Genomic DNA, 6,842 nt, shown 5'->3' on the forward strand with positions numbered 1-6,842 from the left:
CTCCTCGGACTTTCGATATCAGTAAAGGGTAAAGAATTAGTAAGTATCCATGAAACTAGAAATTCAGTCATGACTTCTTGGAAAATACTAGATTAACATACTATTGCATACCTTGATCATATACACGTGCTTAGATGATAATTATATTTGCATTTTCTATGTTCCCTGCATGGACAGGTGAAAATAATTTGGTGTTGATGAGAGGGGTTGTTGTGCGAGAATGGGTCAGTAGCACATGAGTGAAGGGTTCTCCTCCCCAAGAGTCTGCCCCGTCAGAGGGGTTCGCTATATCCAATAAATGACTTCAGTTTTATTTTCTCTACTGTGGTGCTGTTGTCCCTCTGGTCTGAGAAGTCTGCTGTGAACTCGAACCAAGAGGTCCCATCGGTAGATAAATTTGAAGTATTTTATACGCAGAATTCATCAGTATGTATAAAGAGAATACTCGTGTACTTGATATACTGAGTCATGATGAAATAATTTCAGGTAAGTACCCCTTTCAAGCCACCGCTGGACTACGAGGGACGGCGCGGGAGTACCGCCGTCGCGCGAAAAGTGCAACAAGGCAAGTGTCTGAGCAGTTCCTTGGCCAGGCGTTAGGCGCGGCTTGGTGTTAGGATGTTTACTAACTCTTTCCCTTTCAGAGGCCCATGGAACTAATTCATTCTCCAAAAAAAGTCTTTTCAGGAATATGTCCTTCCAGTAACTTTCAGAAAGGAGTTGGAAGCTTCTAAAACTGCAGCAGGATTCACAAGCATATATAGATCCCTTCACTTGGATACTTTCTTCATCTGGGATTAATAGACAAAGGTAAGTAAGAAATACCATGTTGAACTTTAACTATTGCAGTACAAGATAATACTCTTGCATGTGAAGGGGACTGATTGACGTGCATTAATTTATACAATTTTATTTTTGCAGGGACACATTCATGAATCAGATGAAATATGTTGAGTGAAGACCAGATTCGTGGAGTGAATTCTTCTCGTTATTCACAGAAGAGTAAACATAAGATGCCAACACAACATTGCCCGCCAGACGCACAGGATGGTAAGTGATCTTTCTTCATTATACGAAGTGTTTTCCCCTATTATTGTCTTGGCAGGAGGAGCACTCAAGTTATCTGTCTGCACAGCAACCCTTGAATTTGTTTTTTTCAGAGTTGTCACGTATTGATGTGTATTACCTCCCATTGTTTCACTATCAGCAGTGCCGTGAAACACACAAAGTCTGCCTGCAAAAAAGGAAATATTATACTCTGGTTCATAGCAAAAAAATTCGTGTAAAATGTCGAGGATAATGTTGTCTTTGTATAAACAATTAGTAAGATCTCACTAAAATATGCAGTGCAGCTTTGGTCCAACGATTACAAGGACAAGGAATTATTCGATAGTGCAGCAATGTGTTACGAAAATGATACAGTCCTTGAGGGCATACTCTTGTAAATAACAATTCAAGCGACCAAACCTACCTATGTTGGAAGACGAGAACAGTACATGGGGACTTGATACAAATCTTCAAATACCTGAAAAAAATCAGCAGTGTCGACTAGTCCGAGCTTTTTATTCTCTAAGTTAATCCGAGGACTAAAATCAACGGTCAAACAATTGAAGCGAGGCGATGGAGTACTACAGACATCGGCAGGAGTTATTTCTCGATCGGTTAGCCGCCACTGGAACAACCTTCCTGCAGTAGCAGTTAATAAAAAAATAACTATTTTAAGAATCGCATTGATCGGTACTTTGTTACGTCTGTAGTGAACTGAACGTCCCTGCAAGTAAGTACAAGAAGTGCTTTAGTTTATTTAGCAGGTAACAAAAGGGACTCACGAATCTATTAAATAACAAATGTAGGCAGCTTCGTAATAAGGCAACTTACATTTTTTTGCCTGCTCTTTCATATTTACTTGTTTCCCCCTCCGCCTCCTCTTCCTCTTAACCTCATCCTTTTTCTTCTCCGCCTCTTTCTTCTTATGTCTTTCGTTTTCCCATTCCAATCTGTCTTCCTTGCGTTCCCTTGCCTATTCTCCCTTTCCTCTCTGTTCGCATCATATTCCGTTATTCCTTCCGCTTCCTCCTTCAGCGCCTACTCGAGTTCCTCCTCCTGCTTGCAGCCCTCCTTCCATCAGTTAACATCGGGAATAATTGATTGTGGGCGGCTGGTAAGGAGGAGGAGGAGGAGGAGGAGGAGGAGGAGGATAATGAGAATAAGGATAATGAGAAGGAATAAAAGGAGAAGCACGTTCAGAAGTGGAATGAGGAGAAGAAGAAGAAGAAGAAGAAGAAGAAGAAGAAGAAGAAGAAGAGGAGGAAGAAGAAGAAGAAGAAGAAGAAGAAGAAAGAAAAAGAAAAAAAGATAAAGATAAAGATAAAGAAGAAGAAGAAGAAGAAGAAGAAGAAGTATATATAGAATTAAGAGGAAGAAGAGGAGAGGCATGCGTATAATGGAGAGGAGGAGGAACAGGAGGAAGAAGCTTGGAAGGAGAACAGGCAACATAACTCCTATTGACCTATAACAAGGCCGCCTGCTTTAACGATCTAATCTTTTCTTCAGTCAATTCCGTGACCTGCAGCCTGAATTGAAGTATTCGCTAAACATACACACGAGAAAACTCAATACACTCCTTTGCAACGATGTGACTCAATGTGGTTTTTTAATGAGGTATTTTTTTCGCATTAAATACTTGTGCAGGAAAGTTGTTGCAATGTTGGATGACTTGGTTTGATAAAAATAGGGAAGAAAACTTTGGTAATGGCTGACCTGCATCTCTCTGCTTGAAGTTGTAGACAATTTTTTTTAGATCAGTTTTGAAGCAAATAAAAAAGTCGACGTTTTTTTAACTTGTTCTGAACTTGAAGACGTGTATCAAATTTCTCCTTAGTCCTTTGTGTTCCGATGTAAAACGATTGAATTGCTTGAACTTTCCTTTGTGCGTCTGTTCCTTCAACGACGGTTTAATTTCTGTTGCACGTTGTTGTTCTCTCTAGTAATTAGATGTCTTACCTAAATAATTTGGGGAACAGAACTGCACTGCGTATACCAGGTGAGGTCTCAACAACGATAAATTGACTCCAAGTATCTATCACCTATCATTCATTCTCGCAGTAAACCCAAGCATGGCATTGGCTATTTTACAAGCAGACTCACAGTGCTTTGTATGTTTCAGGTCACTGGTGATAGTAACCCCAAGATCCTGTTCTTTTAGCGTATGTTTTATGTTTTGTCTCTATATATGGTACTGTAGTGCATGACGTTACATTTGTCAAGGTTGAAAGACTGAATAATCCGGCCAAGGCTTTTTTTGAATAGTTTCGCAATTTGCCATCGTGAGGGCCATCCACCTACTTTGGTGTTATTTGCAAACATCAATAGAGTTAACTTATATAATATAGAAAATAGGTTCCAACACTGATACTTGGCGCACTCCACTAACGATAGGAAGCCACTCAAAATCCAGTCCAATGAGTAGAATTTGTCTTCATCTGGCAAGTTAATCTCTCATCTTCCCACTTAAGCTGTCACCCATACCCGCTGACTGCACCTTTACTTACTGAAAGGAACGAGGAGAGGAAAAAGGAAAAAGATTTGATGAGTAGAACATGGAGAAGGAATAGGGTTAAGAGAATGTGTAGGAGGAGGAGGAGGAGGAGGAGGAGGAGGAGGGTCGAAATAAAAATAAACGTGACGATTAGAATTTCATTTATTTTATTTTATTCAGTATCGATAGTGACATAACAGGAACGTTGAGAATCCCCACACCCTTTCTCTCTCTCTCTCTCTCTCTCTCTCTCTCTCTCTCTCTCTCTCTCTCTCTCTCTCTCTCTCTCTCTCTCTCTCTCTCTCTCTCTCTCTCTCTCTCTCTCTCTCCTCGGTCGCTTGAGTTTTAACCTACCATTATTTTGTTTGTTTTCATAATTTCTTGCTCTTATTATTCAGCGGACGACTCTGTTTTCATATGCTGTGTCTGGTTTATGAACACACACACACACACACACACACACTCTTAATTTCAGTTATTCACTATTATTTTTCTCTTCTGTTAAAACAAAGCACAGGAAGAGGGCAAAGAGCACTCCTGGGTGAGTCGCTTTCTCTCTCTCTCTCTCTCTCTCTCTCTCTCTCTCTCTCTCTCTCTCTCTCTCTCTCTCTCTCTCTCTCTCTCTCTCTCTCTCTCTCTCTCTCTCTCTCTCTCTCTCGTGGAATCGGATTTGTTTTCTTTCTCATTGTTTGTTTTCTATGTTCCTGTGTGTGTGTGTGTGTGTGTGTGTGTGTGTGTGTGTGTGTGTCTGTGTGTGTGTGTGTATGTGTGTGTGTAATTCACCACGGTCTGATCGCGAGTTGGACTCGCTTTCGCCAGCAGGTACCCTCCCTACGAGAGCAACTGCTCCTTTATCATCGATCTCTGGGTACTGCCAGGACCTCACACACCACATACCCTATCCCCCTTGCTCAAGGAGGAACAGTAACCACTCTTAGTCAACCGAAAGAATCCGGCCTTAGCGGGGCTCGAACCGCCGCCTGTCCCTCTTATCCTGTTCCTCTTCACATGTGTGGTTGCTCTAGTCTCTTTTCCTACTTGGATCTACCTATCTGTATTTTAAAGAGGATATTCTTCATTATTATTATTTTGAACTATTCTCTGCAACGGAAACTGAGAACTGACGTCTTCCTCCCCCCGAGAGAGAGAGAGAGAGAGAGAGAGAGAGAGAGAGAAGCAAGGAATCACTATAATGGATAAGAAAACTCCAAATGGATTAGCGGGCAAGCAGAAGAAGGCAAAATGAAGGCAATTCAATCACGAAATGGCAACGGTCAGGATGTATACTTAGGAGAGACGATATATTGTGACAGGACTGGAATAAAGAGACCCAAGGGAAGACCGCTCAACAGATGAAGTAATAAATAAGAGAAAAAAGGATATTAAACGTTTGCATTGAGAGTGGAAAGTAGAGGTGCAAGGCAGAAATGAATTGAAACGTTTTTGAGAGGCCTATTTTCTGCAGGCTATTATTATTATTATTATTATTATTATTATTATTATTATTATTATTATTATTATTATTATTATTATTATTATTATTATTATTATTATCATTATCATTGTATTTCTTTATCATATTTCCTTTCTTATATGTTTGCTTAATTAGGCAGGATCCATTGTTCATTTCACGTTGCCTTTGTTCTCTCTTTTGTTTCATGTTTTTGCGTTATTAATATTTTCTTTTAAATTTTTCATTAGTTTAGCTGTTTCCTCTTACTCTATTTTGCTCCTTCGTTTCTTTGATCGCTTTCACAACAACAACGTTTTCACCTTTTGTCTCTCTTTTTTTCGATGGCTTTTGTTCTCTTGATGTTTATTTCTTCATATCATTCTTCCTGTCACTGTGTCTTTGTCTGTCTGTCTGTCCGTCTCTCTCTCTCTCTCTCTCTCTCTCTCTCTCTCTCTCTCTCTCTCTCTCTCTCTCTCTCTCTCTCTCTCTCTCTCTCTCTCTCTCTCTCTCTCTCTCTCTCTCTCCAGTTTTTATTTTTGTTTTTTGACTTACTATTTGTTATTCCTTCGAGTTTTTGTCTGCTCACTTTGTCACTTTTTGTTTCATATATTGTTTTACGTGTCTAGATATGCATTTACTCTTTATCTGTCTGTCTCTATCTATCTATCTATCTATCTAGCTATCTGTCTACATTATCCATCTGTCTGTATATCTATCTTTCTATCTGTAACTATCTATCTATCTATATTTATCTATGTATCTATCTATCTATCTATCTGTTTATCCATCTATCTATCTATCTCTGGCGTGTGCATAAATCGAGCGAACTTGATTACTCTTTCATGTTGTTAATAGTATTATGTATAACTAATGTAATTTTCTCTGTCTTTTCCCAAACACTTTATATTGAAGAAACTTTTTTCCACGGGCGCGGTGAAATGGTCTTTTAATACTGAGTTAGTTCAACTTTTATTTTTACGGCAGAGGAGACAGGCGAGGGTAAGGGGGCAGGGCAAAAAAGAAAACAATAGGAAACAAATACACTGCTCTTACAAAAAAAAAAAAAAGATGGAAGGAGACGCCAAAGAGAGTGATCAGATTCAGCTCGTGAGGTGTTTTGATATTCTTCTTTTGAAAATGTTTAAGTCGTAGGAAGGAGTGAATAGAGACGAAATAATTATGGGTATTCCAGAGTTTACCAGAGAAAGTGATGAAAGAATGAAGATAGTTACTAACTCTTGCATTAGTAAGTTGGTCAGCATAGTGATAGGTTTAGAATTCAGGCTGTTCCAGAGTTTAGCAGTGAAGATACTTGTGATATCTAGCATATGGAATTAAGGCTGTTCTAGAGATTGCCGGTGAAAAGGATGAAGGAACGAAGATACTTGTTGACTCCCGCTATAAGAAGTCGATAGGCATGGTAATATGTTTGAATCAAGGCTTTTGCAGAGTTTACTAGGAAAAGGGATTGAAGAGTGAAAATACATGTCAACTTGCATTTGGACATTGGGCAGCATATATGTGGGCTTAAAATTTACCAGAGTTTACCAGGGAAAATGATGAAAGAGTGAAAATACTTGATAACTCTTGCATTAGAAAGTTGGAGAGCATAGGAAATGATTTGAAATTATAGCTTTTTCAGAGTTCACTAGTTCAAACTGTGAAAGATTTAGGATACTTGTATACTCTTGCAGTATGAAGTTGGACAACATAGGGATTGCTTTTATATTATGCAGAATTATTATTGGTTCTTTTTCATGCTTTTTTAGACTTCATGGTGTTTTGGCTCTGTCCTGACTTTCTCGTATTACACATCGTCACCTTCGTAAACAAACCGCCTAAGTCACTATT

At 39.1% G+C, this 6,842-nt stretch overlaps 1 long non-coding RNA gene across 1 annotated transcript in view; it reads left to right on the forward strand.

Annotated features, from left to right (window-relative positions):
* Nucleotides 1-1,050, forward strand: part of LOC126980215 (uncharacterized) — a 5,317-nt gene extending 4,267 nt beyond the window's left edge. The window contains exons 2-3 of the long non-coding RNA XR_007732976.1: nt 487-810; nt 922-1,050. This is a non-coding gene — a long non-coding RNA (uncharacterized LOC126980215). The remainder of the gene's footprint in view (nt 1-486; nt 811-921) is intronic.
* The last annotated feature ends 5,792 nt before the right edge of the window (nt 1,051-6,842 follow it).

Source organism: Eriocheir sinensis, chromosome 43 (genome assembly GCF_024679095.1).
Source record: "Eriocheir sinensis breed Jianghai 21 chromosome 43, ASM2467909v1, whole genome shotgun sequence".
NCBI classification, from domain to species: Eukaryota; Metazoa; Arthropoda; class Malacostraca; order Decapoda; family Varunidae; genus Eriocheir; species Eriocheir sinensis.